We start from the raw sequence: 21,266 nt of genomic DNA on the forward strand, positions 1-21,266 counted from the left end.
CTGGCCATAGGAACTTCCATTTCCCCAAGTTACAATAGAGGAACTCAGGCTGCCTGTCACTGAATTTCCCACTTTTTTTCTCAATTTTAGCCATATACTGTCCTGACTTTACCTGTTGACACTGCAGAACTCTTTATGAGACCTCATAGTACTATCCTTTATTTAATTATTTTATCTGTACTGGTTATCTGGAGGCACTCTGGCTCTAAGCCATCCAGTGGTCAGTGCCATGCACTTTACATACTCTAATGTAAAAAGGATTCCAAGGTCTGACACACCAGGGATATCCTATGTCTGGCAAAGCAATTTCCAGTCCTGTACACTGTGGTGAGCTAAAGGGGACAAAGTTCCCAGTTCCTTTTTAGTTGACGCTTTCTTCAACTGAGTTCCTGAGTGAGATACAGAGCCATAGTTACAATCATAGTCCCTGATCAGATTCTTCTTTCATCCCCATTCTGCAGAGAAAAGAGGCACCTTAACAGCCCAGCTCCTTCTTTCCTCAGAACAGCAGCCTGTGTTCTTCTCGGACCCATAGTGTGGAGTCATCATCCCCCTTTTCTATTTTCTATCCAATAACTGTATCAGTCTATTACTTATTTATATGTTGGCTTTACATGGCATATTTCCTCCAAAGAACTCAGGCAATTGAAGGATTTGTTTTAGAAGTCTATAAAATATATCCTTACTAGTTCACCTACAGGATTTACATGAAGTCATTTTACATTCTCCTTCATGTATTTGGTGGGGTTATTATAAAAATACTCACACCTTTAAATCTCAAGTGTACATATATTTTGCTTTCAAAATACACCCATCAAGAAAAAAGAAAAATCTACTGAAACAACTGACCAATGTTCTTTTCTTAGAAAAATCAATCTCATCAGTAGCTCATGAAATTCAATTTCCCTGGTCAGGAACAAAACAGATAATCATCACTTCATAGTATTTATGGATGATAGAAATGCAGAATAAATAAAATGGGCCTCTAAAACTATCATCAAATTCTTTAAAACATTTTTTGTTTATCTCAAGAGGATTTATGAAGTGCTGGTAAGTGTCTTTTTTTTTTTTCTTCTCTCAATTTCTGTTTTGGTCAACACACATCAGAGGCACTCAGTAAGTATTTGGTGAATGACTAAGGGGTGAGAAAAATGAATAAAGTAAAAACAGATGACCGCTGATTTGCACAGAATGCATTCTTAAAGACTGCTTCATAAAGGTGATTGCTTCAAGACAAGACACTGCAAGAATGATGCTGCTTTTGCCTGTAGATATATTTGCAGATCGACAGCAGATAAAGCAAGAAAGGCCACAAGTAAACATAGATCTTCATTAAGTAATAAAAGTGAAGGGAATGGTAAAGGAGCAGCAGGAGGAGGCATGGGCACTGCCTAGAAAGTGGAGTTGTACTAGAACGTGATTGGGTGAATGCAATGCTTACTTCCCTTTATGAAAGTACTGATAAGAAGATAAGCAGTAGAAGAAACTCTATCTTCTCCACAGAAGTATGCCAATAGCCAAACCATTATTTACAAAGTATAGTGGATTCTCTAAACCTGCTTGTCAGAATCCCTTGAAGAGATAAAAACTAACCACAAATCATGGAAGAGAGAATGGGTGAGACAGGGCTTGACCATGAACCAAGAGGTGCTGAAACCTTTGGAGGACCAAGCATCCAAATAGAAAATGTGACCGATTGGGTATGAAAGTGTTTTGAGATGATATACGCAAGTGAACACTGCTGGCTTCACCAGCCCACACTCTGTGCACACTGCCCTCTGTTCATGGGCAAATCACAAGTTTGGATAGAACTTTCCTTCATCCAAAAAGCTCAATGAGTAGAAAGAAAATTAACCAAGGTCTATAGAGGAGAGGAATATAGAAAACAAAAGGCAAATCTGATAACATACCATAAAAAGAACTGAAAAAGAAAATGAAAGAATGATATATTCTTCATACTTTAAAATAAAGTGAATGTAAACTATTGAACAAAAGCTATCAATGATTAAGTTAAAAGATGCACATCTCATTGAGAAGACAAACAGGTAGCTCTTAAGAAAAGATGGAATGGTAGAATAAATCTATTAAAATGTATAGCCACATTAAAATATAACAAAATTAAAAAGATGATGTAAACAGTATCTATGGTACAGAAGAAAAGCTTGAGATAATCACAGAAAAAAGAAATGGAAACTGAAGAACTGGAGACAAAAGAGATTACAGATAATTTTTAGATATGAAGGAGGTAGAATTATGATAAATGATAGCCCTGAAAAGAGTAAGATAGCACAGAAAAATGTGAAGTATCCAATGAAAGACCATTTCCTGAAATCAGTTAAAACCTGAATCTTAATGTCAAGAAGAAACGGCCTGTTGTGTTCCAAGAAAAGTTGATGTGAAACATGTCCTAATGAATATGAATAAAAGTGCCTATGAGTTTCCAGGCAGAAAAAGCAAACTGGTCTGAAATCTTCTTGGCAGAATTCAATACCAGAACGCAGGGGAGAAATTGTATAGAGTAATGACAAAAATTATCATACAAAGATTTTATAACAAGCCAAGCTGCTGTCAAATATAAAAGTTATACACCAATGAGTACTCAAGGATTATGATACCTGTCAGAAATGCACTCACTGGTCTGAACTTAAAAGGTGGACATGGAGTAAAAGAGAACAGCAGAGCGAGGCTTTGATGGTGGTCTTGCAGGATTGGGTGTCTGTTGAGGAGGCACACTCAGGGGGTTACAACAGGCAGTTTATTCCTTAGCATGTGAGTCCTTCCCCTGCTTCTTCATTGGCTGAGTACTACAGGGCTCACATTCTTTCCCAGATATTGCCTTAGCCAGTTATATCCATGTTAGTCTTTCTTTACATTTGTCTTAATTTTATTGGCTGGTTCAAAACTTTTTCTGCATTTTTCTGAAGTGACACACAGACCGATCTTTCTTAGTCTCCCACACCCTCCCAGCTGGAGTGACTCCCTGGTACATGTTCTGACATGCAGGCTTCTTGTCAGTACCCTTTGGTTTAAATGTTAATTTCTCTGGAAATAAATCACATTTAGTTTTATGCCATTTTTAACAATATCCTTGACCCTTCTTATCTTAGGGATACTGTGGCTAAGAGCACTGGAATGTGGCATTTTGTTAATTTATCTTACATTTGGATCCATTATTTGCTGACCATCCCATGGCATTATTGTTCTACAAAAGTGTTCTTTAGCAAATGCTGGTGTTGGCAATGAGATAAAACTGTTTTTCAAGAAGTATAGAATATGTGTGTGATAGCATGACAATTTTTAAAGAAATGTGCAGGATAGGTCAGAGAGGAAATAAAACATCAGGGATGACAGCTCAGGGCTATTTATGCCAAGTAAAAATGTTAAAGCCTGAACTAATCTTAATAGTCATTAATGTAACATCCCAATCAAGTGCAAGATCCCACATTCCTTAAGGAAGAGCCACTGATGCTTCTTCAGTGAATTCTGATGTAAACTGACATATGATTCTAGAATTAAGGATGTTTTCATGCTATGGAGTCGGAGTCTCCCTCAGAATCACACTCATGGTGTAAGTTCTGCTCTTTGATGTTATATAGAACAAGTTGATTTTTCACTCAAGAAACAGATTTATATTGCATTTGCTATTTTTAAAATGAGGACATAAAGGTAAAGAAGAGATGGTCCCAACTCTCAAGAAACTAAAATCTAATGAAGAAAAAAGACATAAACAATCAGGTTTTGTTATAATAAATGCCAGCAAAGAAAACTATAGGGAATCTAGAGGAAGAAGTGAATGACTGCCCTGGAATCCTAAAAGGTTTCATGGTGCCTCTGTGTAACTCTGGGGGGAAAATCCTGGGGCAAAATGTCTCTAAAACTGAAATCAGTCAAAGGGAGAAATAAAGTTAAGAAACCTGTTAATTTCTTACAAGCAGTCGTCCTGTCTCTCTCTTTACCAGGTTACAGTAGCAGAGGGCTCTACCCAACCTCTCCAGCTAAGATAAACCCTCACACACCCTTGTGATTACCTACTGATACGTAGATGGACTAATTCTCTCCACCCCTTGAAACACCTATTGATATGCATGCACTAAAGCCAGGTGAGAGATCCTGGAAATATTACGATTTTACCCACACTTTGGAATAATCTGTCCTATATTCAAGGTGTGAGGGGGGTTGAGTTTATTTCCCTCAGTTCTTGTCCCTGCTGCAACAAAGAATTGAAGGGCAGAGATACAGTAGTGAAAAAGAGTAAAAGTTTTATTTGAAGTTACGCATTTAGAAAGTGTGGACCTCCTCAGAGAGGAGGAGCCCTGAAAGGTTGGGGGTTCCCTCTTTTAAGGATTTTTCAAAAGGCCAGGGGGTATAAACTTGTCAAGTGGTCTCAAGATGCTTATCTAGCGAGAGACACCATGTCTCCTCTCCTCTATTATCAGTTCTCCAGGTAATTCTGCAAATTTAAGATGCCCTGTAGAGGTGGTTTGTGGGAGGCAAATTCCCTCAACTTTTGCTTGTCTGGGAATTGTTTAATCCCTCCTTCATATTTAAATGATATTCATGCTGGATACAGTAGTCTTGGTTCGAGGCCCTTCTGTTTCATTGCATTAAGTATATCATGCCATTCTCTTCTGGGCCTGTAGGGTTTCTGTTGAGAAGTCTGATGATAGCCTGATGGGTTTTCCTTTGTAGGTGATCTTTTTTCTCTCTCTGGCTGCCTTTAATACTCTGTCCTTGTCTTTGATCTTTGCCATTTTAATTATTATGTGTCTTGGTGTTGCCCTTCTTAGATCCCTTGTCAAAGGAGTTCTGTGTACCTCTGTGGTCTGAGAGGCCATTTCCTCCCCTAGTTTGGGGAAGTTTTCAGCAATCATTTCTTCAAAGACACTTTCTATCCCTTTTTCTCTCTCTTCTTCTTCTGTTACCCCTATAATGTGGATATTGTTCCATTTTGATTGGTCACACAGTTCTCTTAAAATTCTTTCATTCCTGGAGATCCTTTTATCTCTCTCTGCGTCAGCTTCTCTGCATTCCTGTTCTCTGTTTTCTAGTCCATTAATGGTCTCTTGCATCTCGTCCATTCTGTTTTGAAGTCCTTCCAGAGCTTGTTTTATTTCTGTATTCTCCCTCCTTAGTTCTTGCATATTTCTCTGCAAGTCCATCAGCATGGTTGACTTTTGTTTTGAATTCTTTTTCAGGAAGATTGGTTAAATCTATCTCCCCAGGTTCCTTCTCAGGGGAAGATGTAGAAGATGTTGAAGCTGTGTGGGTTAGTCTTGTCTGGATCAAATTTTTTTGCCTTTTCATTTTGATAGGTGCAGTGGTGTGCTATTGACTCGTCTATCAGCTGGGAGAGTCAAGACTCTTTCCACTTGTCTCCTGGCCTTTCTTTACTGGGACAACTGCGACCCCTAGTGGCTAGTGTTGGGTAATTGCGTGTAGACTGGGTCTCTATCTTGCTTGGCTGGTATAGAGGAAGCTCCCTTGCTGTGGGCGTGGCCAGCCTCAGGCCGCTGCTCTGCTATGGCGGCCCCGGAGGGGTAATGGACCGGGGCTGTTTGGCTGTTTACCTCCATGAGGGGTCTCAGAGCTGTTGCCCAGGGGGTTAGTGTGCCCGGTATTCCCTGGAATTTCCAGATGCTGGACTGTGACCCGGGATGCTTTCATCCAGTTGTGGGGTCCCTGTTCCTTTAAGACTTTCAAAAAGCACTCGCTTTTCTTTGTCACAGGGGCGCCGGCTTCGGGACCCTCTCACAGGTCTTACTGTCCTATTTCCCTAGTTTCCAGGACCCCACGCATATGTCTGCGCTCTGGTGCGGATGGCTAGGGCTGGGTGTTTAGTAGTCCTGGGCTTCCTCTCCCTCCCTGCTCTGACTCCTCTCCTCCCGCTGGGAGCTGGGGTGAGGGGCGCTCTGGTCCCGCCGTGCTGTGGCTTGTATCTTACCCCTTCACCAGGCACTGGGTTCTCGCAGGTGTGGATGTAGTCTGGCTGTTGTCCTGTGTCTTCTGGTCTCTATTTTAGGGATAGTTGTATTTGTTGTATTTTCAAAAATATATATGTTTTTTGGAGGAGATTCTCACTGTCCTACTCACGCTGCCTTCTTGGCTCTGCCAATTCTGCAAATTTAAAACAAGAAATGTACTGATCTGGTTCCTCCCCAGGATGGCAGCTTCCCTCTGGGAATATATCAATCAAGTCTGCCTGCCCTTCCCCCAGTGTGGGCTGAGTTATTGTCTGTTTGCTAAATAATGTGTTAGGAATCTTACTTCTGAACTTCCTGGCTTTTAAAATGGAATCTTAGCTTTAAGATGAAATCTTTCCTTTTCTTACTATGCTGTTTATCTCTGGTCTTTTTTCATCACAGGTACGAAAAGTTAACCATGATGCTTCTCTCCTGCCTTTGTTATGAAATTACTTGATTAGGGGCTGGAGGAGGTGGAGAAACAGCATATAGGTTATGTTAAAGAATAAACTGAGCCTTTTAGCAGGCTAAAGTAAATCTTACAATGGCATGATCTAATTGGCACAATGAAGATGTGAGCTGTGCTTGGATACTTTTCCTTATCTGGGGAATATTTGGATATCCCAAGTTACTCCTGGCCTTCGGAGCTTCAGCTGATTCACTCATTAACTGTGAGTCTCTTCTGGCTCTCTAGTTTTATCTGGTTAGCTCTTTGAGTCCCTTCTAGTGGGCTTTACTGGCCTTATTCTCTCTCCATCCCTCTCACAGCTATTTTTCTGGCTAACCAAGGGAGGCAATCAAATATGTCCTGGACTTCCCTGGTCTTTTTTTTCCTGAATACATCCCAGGTCTTCAACTTGTTCTTATGTTACATGACTTCTAAATTCCTTTATTACCATCCCTTCCTCCTCTGGAGATTTTGTTGCTTTCCAACATTTTTCCTTGCATGTGGACTTCCAGGATTGACCATTGTCTCACTAGGGATCTGATGAGGGCCGCAAAGGAGGGCAGTGCAGAATTCAGCATAGTTTATTGGGAAGAAGCAATGTACAGGACATATGTGGAAGGGTTCCTGGTATGTAAGCACTATCTCATCCTCCCCTTTATGTTTAACTCACTTTCTAGGCCACTAGAAACTTCACCCTGTCTAGCACCTTACGATACTAGTAAAAAAGGATTGGTTAAACTCATATACACAGATACTATCACATTAATCCAATCATGTTCCCTTTGTAAAAATGTACTTTGGTAAGAAAATAATGCTTAACCCAAAGAAAAATCTCTTAAAGGGAAGGATTTTAGGCATCTTAGTAGAAAATATGTATTTGGCAAAGGGGCTCTTTGTAGCACATTAGAGTCACACTATACATCTGATTACTGACTTTGCATGAGATCAGCTCCTAAGAAAAATACAGAAGAAAATAATTAAGAATATAATATAATAGCTAGTATACATTGGCTGCTACATGAAAAGTATTGTGTCAGGGAATTTTACATGTTAATGATCATTCAGTTCCAGCAACAACCTATGAAATATATACTATTATCTCCATTTTACAGATGAGGAAAAACTGATGCTTAGAGGTGTTAAAGATTGTACAAGAATAGGTGAAAGACACCTAATTTCTGAATCAAGATGTTTGGAGTCCAGGTTTGATTTTATCACTTACTATGTGGTTTTTGAACAAGGCTGACCTCTATATTGCACTTCCATTTTTTGCCTCTAAAATAAAAGAAACTAACTCAATTTTTCCTCAGGTTTGTTCTCTCTATATGATTTTATGTTCATTTCTATGGAACAGGTATTGGTACAATGGGAAGGTAGGAGGGTGAGTATAAATAGTCAAATCAGAGAAAAAGGAAAAATCATTAGTCTTTTTACTACTCTTTTGTATCTTTTGTCTATATGTTCCCCATGAAGCATTGTTGTATATCTCCCTACCTTCATTCTCCTTGATCCTAAACAGTAGCTGTTCTTCAAATGTCTCCCTCTATTTTAAACTGAATAAGGTGCTGAAAAGCATGAGAAATATGAGCATTATACAAGGAAATCGATAAGGCTAGGAATCGTTACACATTTAACTTAATCATGTCTGATGCTGAAAACAGAGTTGTATTTTATTGCCTGAAAGGAATGCTCGTTGGCAAACTGTGATAGTAATCTGATTGTGAACAATACTTATTCATCATCTCTGGGGCCCTGGTTGGTGTGCCAGCCAAGGGGAAAGCTGACCTAATATGCCTTGTGTTGCACTCCCCAATACCAGCTGTATTATTGCATAAAATCACAAAGCAGAGGTATGTATTGGTCAACCAGAAAAATAAAGGCTCCTTGCTTTAATTCCTTCCTGTTTTCATTGACAGTTGGGGAAGAGATAAACAACAATAGCCAAGGAGGTAAATTCTCTAGGTACTTTTATATGATCTTATTTCAATTTCACAGTCTTTGCTTGGATGCCTGAAGTTGGGGAGAAGATAAAAAAAATCACAAATATTTTGAAGTTTACTGTCATAGGCATTATTTCCATGGATGATGTGTAAGTGTAGTAATCCAAGAGATCCAATGGAAACACTTTCATGCATCTTATGTCTCAAAGAAGGGTGGGTATTATTTTCAGCTATACCAGTGAAGTTATCTTTCCCAAACTGTGGGTGGCTATTCACTTTTCCTATAACACTCCTCCTTTGATGTCATATCATTTGCCCACCTTTTGAAATGTTTATTATAGGAAATGGTCCATGATCTATACTCCTCTTTCCCTAATTGAGTTTGAAATCCCTTCTTAGAGCTTTTGTTGGCCTCTGTGATCCCCTCAATCATAGCTCTTACCTTGTGGAATGAGATATAGTTATGGTTGTGAGATCAATCTTTAGACAAGAGTATATTGATTGTCTTCTTTATGATCAGCTCTGTGTGAAATGTGGGGTCACTAAATCCTGGAAGCATTTATTTTCAACCAGGTAAGTTTTCAATAATGTCTTTTTTTCTTTCAAAAAGAAACAAAAAAAACCACTGAGTTTCCTAAAGCCCAGAAACCTTCTGGTTTATAGCAAGTGAGCAACCCATCGTGGTCCACCAATATGCCTTTTATCAAAATCCAAATTTGAATATCCCCTAATGTCCCCATTGGTACAATGGGAAGGAAGGAGGGTGAGACTATTGTCCAGTGTAATTTTTCTTATTTTCTCAGTCATGGAAATTATGCATTAATTAATTAAGCCTCTAAATCATGAGCAAGAAGTTGGTGTATCGGGCTTTATGGTGCTGACATCATGCCGCAAGGAGAAACAAGGACTTTTGATACTGGGGCAGGAAAAGTTAGACAGATACCAGAAGAAATTCTGGACATATACAGGGGTCCTAGTCAGATGACCACCAATCAGAAACTAATCTCAAACAGTAAAGAGTAAAGACTTGAAAGTGGAAAGGGCAGTACTGGATGCAAAGCGGGATTATATCAGGAACTTTGACGGTTAACTTGAGAAAGGAGGGGCATTTCCAGCACCGTGACTCTCACCTCCATCCCAGGGTGTGGCCAGTGCTGTGGCCACCTCCCGTGGGTGCTCCAGCAGCAGTACTACAGAAGTGGCTACAGAGGGGACACTGGCTAAGGGATCACTCTGTGTACACTGCAGTCTTGTGGAAACACAAGCCAGTGGGTTTCATAAGCAATGGGAGAGGAGTACTATTAATGCCTGATAGTCACAAGTGCCTAGCACTCTATCCTTAGACAGAGTACCTTAGAAAATCACCTTTCTATCACTTTGGGGGACTGAGTGTTGTGGGAAGGGTCCACCTGCTCTCTCCCCAGTCCTAGATGAGGGGTAAAGCTAGCGAGCCCCAGCTAGATGCTTGACTTAAACTCTAGGATGAGGGTCAGACAGGAAATGCTCTCATATATCCAAGGTCTCTCCCACAGCACTTCTTGTGAGTGATAACATGGATTCGTGGGCTAGTTGACCATGATCAAGGGTTGTATCTGTGGAACTCACTGTAGCTTGATGGTCCATATGGATTTGAGTTGATTGAAAGGTTATTTGACATCCACACTAGATGGTTTTGAATTCACTTAAAATTCAGCATGTGGAGAGAGGTGAACTCACTCTTCATTCCACCACAGACTCCCCTTGCTGCCAGAGGTGTCATCTTTGTGAAGAGCGTCAGTATGTATCTCACTGCATCACCAGTGCCCTGGCAGAATCAGAGCAAATCCTTGCCTTTTCCTTTTCCTCACCTCCTCAAGCAACTCCTCGGCAAAGCCTATTGATTTTGCCTCCTAAAAATCTCTCTAAACTGTGCACTTCTCTCCATCCTTAAACGTGGACAGCTGTAGGAACCTGTCAGCCATCCGCGCCTGTTATTCCCTCTCCCTAGACCTATCTTGGTCCTTACCTGCCATGCTCTGCCTTGATCTTGACTTACGCCTTCCAGGTGGGCCTGGCTGGGGAGCCACTGGCAGAAGAGTGGCCTTAGGAAGGGGAAAGATGAGAATATTATCTCCACCCCCTGCCCTTTCAGTGGGACCCACTCCTATTATTCTGATCCTGACCAGGCTCTGGTAAACTGTTCCCCTTGTTCTTTGGGGCTGGCAGAGGCCAGTGGCTTGCCGTTTCATTTTGCTCCTTAAGTCAATGTAAATGGTCCCTTTGCTACATTTTCTTCAGGCACACATTGTTGAATAAGCCACCTCTTTTCTGGCAGAACACTGAAAGATCCACTCCTTCCCCCACACTCACTTTTGTCCTCTTAAGACCTTCTCCCTATTGCAGGCACAGTGATCCTTCAAGTGCAAATTTGACGAAGTCATTTCCTTGATTAAAACTCTTCAAAGGCCTCTTGTTCTCTGAAGATAGAGAGAAATAACCCAAATGTGGCCCACAGCTTATATGATCTGGCCCATGCCTGCATCACCATTGTTACTTTATCTCAGTCCCTGGGCTCCAGCCATGTTGCTCATTTTCACTCCCCTGAAATTGCTGCTTTATCTCCAGCTCTGAGCTCAGGAGATGCTCAATCTTGAATTCTCTCTTCTCTGCAGGACGTTCTCTCTCTTTTCCTGCTGCCTCTTATCCTTGGCCTGCAATTTTACATTAAATGTTTCCTTCTCAGGGGAAACTATTCTTGAAACTTCATTCTACTCTTGCCATAGAAATTTGGTTCTCCAGTTTTGCATTATAGGATGTGTTTGGAACATAGGTCTGTATGTTTTCTTCAAAGCACTTCTTGTGGAGTGTAATGACATATATATGTGTTAACTATTTTACTGATAGAGGTTCAAATATGTGTGTGTGTAAAATGTATTCTATCATTTTACCTACAGTACTCTGCACAGTTCATGGCACATGATTACCATTTTATGCATATTTATTGGATAAATAAAAAAATAAGAATCACTAACTAAAGTCAACCTGGATAACAACAAAAGTAAAACAAGGAATAGTGAATGAGACAGCAACATGTGAAAGGAGCCTTCCATGATTATTACACAAATGATCCATTGTGAATTAAACCAAAAACTGAATCTAGGAGTTTGGAAATAAGAACATCCTATAGTCAGAGAAAAGGTGCTCTTTCAAAAACCTTTAGCTGCCCTCAGGTCAATGGCAGGTCTTGAATTCCATTTTTCATGAGTGTCTACAACAAAACCTTGGAGCACAAGCCAATAACTCAGCTACTGAAACCCCGCCAGGGTTTCCCAAGTCACTCAGCTGACCTCAGATCATCACTTTCATATAATGATCACAGCAGAAGCATCCGTGGAAGTTTCTGCCTTCAGTAAGATAGTCAAGAAAACATTAAGAGCACAATTATAGTGTTAATTCTTAAGTTTGGTAGACCCAACAAAACAAGGAAAATATTCTTTTGGATCATTAAGTTTAGATATATAATGAACAAACCACTGAGGGCCAGTGACAGCAACCAGGGAATCTATAGTATTCATTTTTGTATTATGTGAAAATCTGTTCCAGAATCACTTGCTCATAACAATTAATAAAATCCAGGCATGATTTAATTGAAACTTCATTGTAGGGACTCCCTTCATTCAATAATTCTGGAACCAGGGACAAAGATAATGCTGGGAGGAAGGAAGAAAACCATCTATGGTTTTGAAAGAAGACTATATGCATGCCACAGACTGGAATGCCTTTTCCCTGAACATACATGCAGCTATTCAGTATTCATTGAAGTCCTACTATATTGTAAGTACTATATTTGTCACTTAGGAAGAAAAAAGAGGAATGCATAGCGGTGATCCTTGCCTGGTGAGGACAACCACATCCTACCTTCTTACAAATTCAACTCATTTTTGGAAGCCTCCCCTAAATAGTCCCGTCTTCAGGAATCTCAATGAAGCTTTCTAAAAGTTACTGCTTATGTCACATATAACCGCTTTATTGATGATGGTGACCAAATAAGTATCTACTGTGTTATGTAAAATAGAAGTAAATAGAGGTTCATGGAGTATTGTTGGGTCCAAAAGCAAAAGAGTATATAAAACATCTGCACAATTTATAAATAATAAAACAGTCACTTACTCAAACATAATCCAGATTCAAAATTAGAATATGTCCAGGGATTTACATACCTTTCGTGTGCCTCTTCTTGATTGCATCTTCCTGTTCCACCCTCCAGAAGTACTCACTACCCTGACTTTTGGGTTACTTACTTCCTTGTTTTTATTTATGTTACTATCACCAGTGTACGTACCTGCAAATAACAGATTGATTTTGAAATCGAGTAGCTGTGTGAGGAAAGTGCAATTTCTATTTCTTGGAGGCTCCCAAGAGAAGATAGAACAGAATTGTGTGGCTTCACCTTTATTGGAAGTTCATGAGTCTCTTCTGCAGGGCATGTGCTGTTTCAGGTGTAGATCACAAACCAGACATCTTGTGGGATGTGACCAGGGAAGTAAGTGGCTCTGTATTTTCTACTTCTAAACTCATTATGCCCTACCTACAGCTCTCAGGAATGAGTCGAAGAAGTAAAATGAGTGTCTTCAACTGATTGAGGAAACAGGGCAGAGTTATGGACAGGAAATTCATCAGCCCATTGTCAAGACAAACCAAGACCAACTATGAATAAGGGTCAAGTATGGGCATTTTATTCTCTGATAAAAAGTACATAAGGTTGCATTAGCACCTCAGTGATAAGAGTGCTTAGGACGTCTATCTCCTGAGACGCATTGGTTCAGACTCTTTCGGTAGCCCTCTACATTCCTTGCACTTTTGTCTTACTGAGAACATTTTTTATTCCCTAATGCATTCCCTCATCCTTTCTCTTGTGTTGATGACCAATTTCTCATGTCTTCTTGTTTTGATTCATTCTCTCTCTTTTCTTTGATGGGGAGGGTCACAGTATTTATACTCTAGTAACTTCTTGAGGAAGGGTGAGAGGGAAGTAAAATTTTTAAGCATGTATGTTTGAAAATATCTTCATATAACATCCTTTGAATTGCTACCTTGCCTTGGTATAGATAGATTTTAGATTAGAAATAACTTTCCCTCTGAATGTTAAAGACATTTTTTCTATGTTGTTTGCTTCCAGGGTTATCGTTGAAAAGCCTGATGCCACCTCAATATTCAACCTTTTGTGTCTCTTCTGTCCTCTTAGGAAACTTAGGGTTTTGTGAATCCACCATTCTGGACACTCACTAGGCCCCTTTCTTTGAAGCATTTTTATTACCCATTTCCCAGAAATTTTCTTGAATTATTTTATGGATGATTTCTCCCTCTGTTTTCTGCAGCTCTCTTTCTAGAACATCTATTATTTGGATGTAATCAACTATTTTTCTACTTTTCTATTTTCCATCTCTTGTTTTGGTCCACTTTCTAGTATATTCTCTTAAATTTACAACTAACTCTTCTATTGAGATATCCATTTATGTTTTAAATTTCCAAGAACTCTCTTTAAATTACATGGATTTTTTTCTTATGTATTTCTCTGTGCTCTTTCATGTCTGCCTTATCATTTCTTTCTGAGACTATGAAAAATTATTTCCTGTTCTTTCCCTTTTTCCTCTTTTGGCATGGTCTCTACTTCCTCCAGTGTTTACTCTGTCACGTTCGTCTCTGTAGAAGGTCTTCTCTAACTTGGAGGCTTTCCTTTAACTCTGATGTCTGGTAAAGCGAGCTGCCTGCTCATAACTAAGAATTGGATGCCCAGAAGGGTATGTGAAGTTCTGATTGTCTGTAGGTTTCTGGCTGTGAGCTCTTCTATAGGAGAATACCCACTGTCTTTGGGGCTTGCTTCTTGTGCTGGTCAGATTTCCCAGAAAACACTCTCCTACTCCCTCTCTCATGGCTGTAGAAGGGTAACTGCTACAGTTCTCAGGGAAAGTAATTTGGGGTTTCAACAGTCAGCACCCTTGTGCATGCTGTCTTACTTCCTTTGCCTTGAGTTTTGTATCAACTCCATCAGCTGTACCTTGTACCCCAGAGATGCTCTCTTATTTTTCACTTTTTTTATTTTAGGGAATAAGCCTCAAGAATTTTATGGTGGTAGGAAATCTTGTATCATGGGGCAGGGGAGAATGGCTAGTAGTGACCTAACTGATTCTCACACAGCTTCATCCAAACCCCCTCTTTCCTTTCAGGTCTTCCTGCCCCTCATTATTGCCACCAGCACCCTGCAGTTCAGAGTTACCTGGGACCAGCATTTTTTAAATTCTCTTGAGGATTCTATGATATTATTTGTGTGGGTACTAAGTTATCCTCAATAATGATTTAAGATTCAAAGTCCTCAATTCTGCAGTTATCTTTTGCTCATCAATTTCAAAATTTCATTGCTATTATCTCCTTTCTTGTTGTCCACATTTGTATGGGCTCAAGACTTTACAACAGAAGTCATTTAAAAATTCAGTGGGTTTCATGAAGGAACAGCATCGATGCAAGTGTTTAATCTTCCATGTTAACTTATAACTCAGCTGGTGAAATTTTAACATTAAGCCTTCACCAGTTCCTCATTTCTATTAAGTGAAGAGTAACACCATCTTGCTTTCACAAAGCTGAACAATTATTTTCATACCATTAAGATACTCTTTCCTTATTATATATTAGCATATTTTAGGATTGTGGATCTTTCTGACACTAAAACTATGCATTACAGTGGTGATTGCTAATGGGGGAAAGCAGGTCATCTCTGGATCTTAATTTACTCCATATTTTGGTAGTTTCCCTAGGTTTATCTCTAGAATGTGGCATACACAAATTAAATTAGTCCCTAACTAATCAATCCTACCCTATCCCTGACCCATGTATTCTTCCTTCAACGTTAAAAGAATTACTAGATCAGGGAGTTGTCCTTACTCACCCCCCAACTCTCCACTCCCCACAATGAATGAACAACCATTCATTGAATTTGGATGATTTTTACCTCCTGAATATCTCCTGCATTGTTCTGTCGAATAAAAAAACGAAAGCAATTTAGTAACGACTTTGTTATCCTTTATTCAAAGGAAAATAATCCATGGGTTGGGGGGATAGCACCTGACAACAGTGGAACATGGCTCCCTGGAGATCGTGGCAAGAGGGAGGTCTGTGGAGTGTTGGAAAAGGCAGTGCAGAGATGGCGTGATTGGCTGGCAGGCCGGGGATTTCCCTGTATGGCTTGCAGGTCCTATTTTCTAGGGCAATGTAAATCTGCTAAAGCTGAGTTGGAGGATTACTATTGATGTATGCTAGGTTTCCTTGGCAGTGAGGCATTTCTTGTACGTGTAGGCTGACTGAGATGGACATTTGTGGTGTGAGCCAGGCCACGGGGGTGGCCTCCCTTTTGTGGTCCTAATGTACAAATTTTCCATCTATTTACTTTAGGCTGGGTTTAATAGTGATCTCCAGTAAAGATCATTTTCTGAAATACAAATATGACTATGTCACTTTCTTTTTTAAACCTTCCGGATGAATCCTTATTGCTTAAATAAAATCCAAAATTGGAGCAGCATGGAAAGAGCTCATGGATACCCCTCCCCTGGAGTGTCTTCAACCTGCATTTTCACTGAGGCCTTGCTGGCTTGTGGTGTGGTAGGAACCACATGCATTTGTGTGTCTCCATGGAGCACAGCAAGCAGTTTCATGCCGCTGTGTCTTTCTAAATGCTGTTCCCTGCCCTTTCTCTTCTGGATGCATCCTTCAAGATCTGCTTGGGTGCTTCAAGGGATCTCTTACTAGCCTTCATAAAGCCAGACTCCTTCTCCACACCTCTGGGGTCATCTGCTCCATCCTGTTGTAGCAGCCTGCATTGACATTGACTGTGTGCCTGACCTTCCAGGCCTTTCGGAGCTGCCCTGTGTTGTATGAGCTGCATTTTGTCTGACACACAGTTGAATATTTCCTACTATGACAGTATGGAAACAGAGGGCTGCCCACAGATGATGTTCTCCCCTAGGGGGATATTTTACCCACTTCCACAATTATTTGAACCATTTTGATTTAAAATCCACTCATTGGGCTGGGTTTGCAGTAACTTTGGTCTATTCTTAATTAACTCTTTAAACTTTTTGGGCTGTAGTTACATCATTTTGATAGGTACTTTGATAGGTAATTTCTGCCTTCCTTATAATCTCATTGTCCTTTCTGCCTCCCTTCCCCACCCACAACTCACACACCTTTTCTGATGTCTCCTAGTTAAAGCTTGCTCTTACCAAGCTTTCAGGAAGTCCATCCAGGGTTCTAGGTAATAATTTCAGATATACTCCCAAAGTAGTTGCATTACTAGACAGGGCTCTGGGTGCCTGAAAAGTCTTGAAACCCCAAAGATATAAATTTCCTAAGCAAGGGGAATTTTATGTTGCTAATTAGCCTGTTGGGTAAAGGCCCTCTACCAGATGCCCTTCCCGCCCACCATCTAGTAGACCTCACAGCTTGCCTTAGGTGTGTGCTTGTGTTATAGACCACTGTCTCTAATTCCTTTTGCTTTTTTATTCCAACCAGTGCCTCTGGGGATGAGAGTTGGGTAAACACAGTTGACAAGACTCCTACGGGACCTGAGGAATAGATACTTACTTTAATAAGTTTATTCAGAGAATAGCAAGCACCCAAAAAGGTAAACTGGTTACAGAGAGAAAGCAGTTAGGAGCTCTCAAGAGAACAATAATTCATGTGTATTCAGAAGGAAAAAAGACAGTTGTTCCTTTCCATGTAAGGAAAATCATCTCAGTAGAAATAGTTGTTTACATTTTCAGGTCTGCAAATTCCCTTTACAGCCACACCATGCATCAAACACAAGAAGGGAGAAGGGAGGCTTTTTTTTTTTATTGTTCTCTGATGTGCACAAGGAAGATCCCTTGAGATGAATCATCTTGGAGCAGGGAAGAGCATAACAGCAATAATAACAACAATGCATCAATGATTCCCAAATGCATCCATGGGGCAGAGTATGCTTTTCAAAGGACATTCACTTCTGTGCCATGTCATTTGATCATTATGATAACCCCAGGGGGTACGTAAGGTGGGTATTATGATCATTATTTTACACATGAGGATCCTGAGCCATGGAGGGTGTAAAGTTATTTGTCCAAAATCACAGAGCTAGTTAGTGGCAGCTTTGGAGTCAGAGCCCAGAGTTCCTTAGAAAGGCTGTCTCATAATACATGCACTGCCTGTACACAGACATGCCCTAGACATGGAAGAAGCTCAGTCCTCCCACTCACTTGCAAGTCTGGATCACTGGATCTGGAGATCGGATTCATCTGGCAGTTCTCAGAAGAGGACAGACGTACAAAATGGGAAGTTCCTTAGCAGTAATGTATTAACAGGTGTGACCATCTGAGCCAGAAGAATTGGCATTTTTCTTTTCTAGGTTAGCTTCTGGGCTTGTAAATCTCCAGAAAGAAATTAAGGATTTGTTGGTGTCTTTGGGACAGTTCTGAATTGTTTTACTTTTTTCCATATTCAAAGAAGAGCATGAGGGAGTATTAGTGACCTAGTTCTTTGGGTCATTTGCTTATTGACCAGAATCTGCTAATTCTGCTTGATTAAAGAAGAGGAAGAGAAAGTGTTGTCCAGACTTTCCAGCTAGCCTGGACTCCCTGTATTCTTTATCCCATTAGCCTAGAATCCCAGGTTGTCAGACTTCTGGAGATCTAACACAAACCTCTCATTCAACAGAGAGAAATTGAGACTCAGGGACTTAGAGTGGTCATCCAAAGTCCAGATCAAAGTCCAGTGGCTAGTTAATAGCAAAGCTGAGACTGGAATCAAAAGAACCAATACTAATAGTTTCTAGCCATCATTTTCTTAGCACCTGCTGTGCCCTTGCTCCTGTGATACGCACTTACATATCTATTTTTTTATTGTCTCTCACACCTACAATACTGAGGGCTGATCCCATGTTTAAGTCAGAGTAAGTTAGGCCAGCTTGCAGTAACAGAGGAAAGCTGAAATCCCAGGGTAATTAACAGAACACAGATTTATGTCTTGTTCATGCTACAATCTCATGGGGGTTTAGCAGTGACAGAGGGGTTTGGTGGGAGGCACCTCTTCTCCTCACAGTCATTAAAGACCTAGACTGAGAGTCTCCAACTTCTGCTGCCACATGGAGCACATACCTCCATATTTGCTGGGGCAAGAAGGGAGAACACAAAACTTACACCCATCTCTGTACTTGGGCCCCTAAGTGCTTCACATCACCTTTGTCCAAGGCGCCTCTACCACATTAATAACACATACAGATCAAAGTGCAAAAGAGCTAGGAAGTGACTGTCTTCCTATGCTCCAGGAAAAGAGGACAAATATTAATGAGCACAAAAGAGAATTACCACCCTAGAGTTGCTTCTGCTCTTACTCTTCTTTAACCTCTGCAGAACAGCCAGGTGATGTTTTTTTCTTTTTTTTTTTTTATAATTTTATTTTGGTATCATTAATCTACAGTTACATGAAGGATATTATGTTTACTAGGCTCCCCCCTTCACCAAGTCCCCCCCACATCCCCGTTCACAGTCACTGTCCATCAACATAGTAAGATGCTGTAAAATCACTACTTGTCTTCTCTGTGTTGCACAGCCCTCCCCATGCACCCCCACACTCTACGTGCTAATCGTAATGCCCCCTTTGTTTTTATCCTGCCCTTATCCCTCCCTTCCCACCCATCCTCCCCAGTCCCTTTCCCTTTGGTAACTATTAGTCCATTCTTGGGTTCAGTGCTTCTGCTGCTGTGTTGTTCCTTCAGTTTTCTTTTGTTCTTATACTCCACAGATGAGTGAAGTCTTGGAAGGTTGTATTTTTCTAGGAAGTTGTCCATTTCTCCTAGGTTTCCCAGCTTGTTAGCATATAGGTTTTCATAGTACTCTCTAATAATTCTTTGTATTTCTGTGGGGTCCGTCGTGATTTTTCCTTTCTCGTTTCTGATTCTGATGATTTGTGTTGACTCTCTTTCCTTCTTAATAAGTCTGGCTAAAGGCTTATCTATTTTGTTTATTTTCTCAAAGAACCAGCTCTTGGTTTCATTGATTTTTGCTATTGTTTTATTCTTCTCAATTTTATTTATTTCTTCTTTGATTTTTATTATGTCCCTCCTTCTGCTGACCTTAGGCCTCATTTGTTCTTCTTTTTCCAATTTCGATAATTGTGACATTAGACCATTCATTTGGGATTGTTCTTCCTTCTTTAAATATGCCTGGATTGCTATATACTTTCCTCTTAAGACTGCTTTTGCTGTATCCCACAGTAGTTGGGGCTTTGTGTTGTTATTGTCGTTTGTTTCCATATATTGCTGGATCTCCATTTTGATTTGGTCATTGATCCATTGATTATTTAGGAGTGTGTTGTTAAGCCTCCTTGTGTTTGTGAGCCTTTTTGCTTTCTTTGTACAGTTTATTTCTAATTTTATGCCTTTGTGGTCTGAAAAGTTGGTTTTTTGGGATTTCAGTCTTTTGGAGTTTACTGAGGCTCTTTTTGTGGCCTAGTATGTGGTCTATTCTGGAGAATGTTCCATGTGCACATGAGAAGAATGTGTATCATGTTGCTTTTGGATGTAGAGTTCTGTAGATGTCTATTAGGTCCATCTGTTCTAGTGTGTTGTTCAGTGCCTCTGTGTCCTTACTTATTTTCTGTCTGGTGGATCTGTCCTTTGGAGTCAGTGATGTGTTGAAGTCTCCCAGAATGAATGCATTGCATTCTATTTCCTCCTTTAGTTCTGTTAGTATTTGTTTCACATATGTTGGTGCTCCTGTATTGGGTGCATATATATTTATAGTGTTTATATCCTCTTGTTGGACTGAGCCCTTTATCATTATGTAATGTTCTTCTTTATATTTTGTTAATTTCTTTATTTTGAAGTCTATTTTGTCTGATACTAGTATTGCAACACCTGCTTTCTTCTCTCTGTTGTTTGCATGAAATATCTTTTTCCAACTCTTGCCTTTAAGTCTGTGCATGTCTTTGGGTTTGAGGTGAGTCTCTTGTAAGCAGCATATGGATGGGTCTTGCTTTTTTATCCATTCTATTACTCTGTGTCTTTTGAGTGGTGCATTCAGTCCATTTACATTTAGGGTGATTATTGAAAGGTATGTACTTATTGCCATTGCAGGCTTTAAGTTTGTGGTTACCAAAGGTTCAAGGTTAGCTTCTTTACTATCTTACTGTCTAACTTAACTCACTTATTGAGCTTATATAAACACGGTCTGATGATTCTTTATTTCTCTCCCTTCTTATTGCTCCTCCTCCCTTCTTCATATGTTGGGTGTTTTATTCTGCACTCTTTTTAGGAGTGCTCCCATCTAGAGCAGTCCCTGTAAGATGCCCTGTAGAGGTGGTTTGTGGGAGGCAAATTCCCTCAACTTTTGCTTGTCTGGGAATTGTTTAATCCCTCCTTCATATTTAAATGATAATCGTGCTGGATACAGTATCCTTGGTTCAAGGCCCTTCTGTTTCATTGCATTAAGTGTATCATGCCATTCTCTTCTGGCCTGTAGGGTTTCTGTTGAGAAGTCTGATGATAGCCTGATGGGTTTTCCTTTGTAAGTGATCTTTTTTCTCTCTCTGGCTGCCTTTAATACTCTGTCCTTGTCTTTGATCTTTGCCATTTTAATTATTATGTGTCTTGGTGTTGCCCTCCTTGGATCCCTTGTCAAGGGAGTTCTGTGTAGCTCTGTGGTCTGAGAGGCCATTTCCTCCCCTAGTTTGGGGAATTTTTCAGCAATTATTTCTTCAAAGACACTTTCTATCCCTTTTTCTCTCTCTTCTTCTTCTGGTACCCCTATAATGTGCATATTGTTCCATTTTGATAGGTCACACAGTTCTCTTAAAATTCTTTCATTCCTGGAGATCCTTTTATCTCTCTCTGCGTCAGCTTCTCTGTGTTCCTGTTCT

Source organism: Manis pentadactyla, chromosome 8 (assembly GCF_030020395.1).
Source record: "Manis pentadactyla isolate mManPen7 chromosome 8, mManPen7.hap1, whole genome shotgun sequence".
In the NCBI taxonomy this organism is placed as follows: Eukaryota; Metazoa; Chordata; class Mammalia; order Pholidota; family Manidae; genus Manis; species Manis pentadactyla.